Here is a 794-nt window from a genome sequence, read left to right as displayed (position 1 = left end):
ATATTTTGAAAATAAAAGATAATAATATTTGTTCTGGCTTTCAAGGGTTGGTAAAAGATCAAGATTTGCAAGAAATGAAAGCAAAAATTGAAGCTATTAAAATTTTTAAAAACAAAGCGAGTTTACTCGAGGATCTTATGTCCTAATATAAGACACTCAGTCTTTGAAAAACTATTAATGTTTTTAAAAGATATTTTTCTAGTTAAAAACGACATATTTTTAAAAAAAATACAAATATTATTTACTTTTTTTTTCACTATAATTATTTTAATTGCTTACTTTTTTAGTGACAACATACATTTTGAGTTCCATATTCTAAAGCAGAATGTTTTTTGGAGTACTTAGATATTTTTTATAATTAGAACGCATATTTGTATGCACTTGCATATTTATTCTGGTTGATCGTATGGTATACTGTGTGGGCACAGCATTTGTTTCATAACATAAATATTTTTACTATAAAACTTTTATGGTGCCTATTTTGCATATTTCGACATTTATAGTTTTGATTAATAACAAAATAAATTAATACGTTTACTCGTAGGTGTAAATGGTTTTCCCAGGGAGTTAATTTTTTTCTTACATATTGAAACCACCGACAAAACACAAACTATTATTTAAGTAGGTACTCACCTAGGTAAATTCTTTTTATGATACATTTTTAATGTTAAGAGAATTCCACATAGACATTTATTGTCTCAGTCTTACTAAAAAAATGATATATTTTGCGAAACATAGCAAATTTACTTTAGAGCTTAAAAAATAAGAGTGAATTGACCTACTATAAAACGTGA

The sequence above is a fragment of the Acyrthosiphon pisum genome, unplaced genomic scaffold (assembly GCF_005508785.2).
Source record: "Acyrthosiphon pisum isolate AL4f unplaced genomic scaffold, pea_aphid_22Mar2018_4r6ur Scaffold_21300;HRSCAF=23562, whole genome shotgun sequence".
Taxonomy (NCBI): domain Eukaryota; kingdom Metazoa; phylum Arthropoda; class Insecta; order Hemiptera; family Aphididae; genus Acyrthosiphon; species Acyrthosiphon pisum.
The sequence above is the reverse complement of the archived record's forward strand: the minus strand, read 5'-3'. Positions refer to the sequence as shown.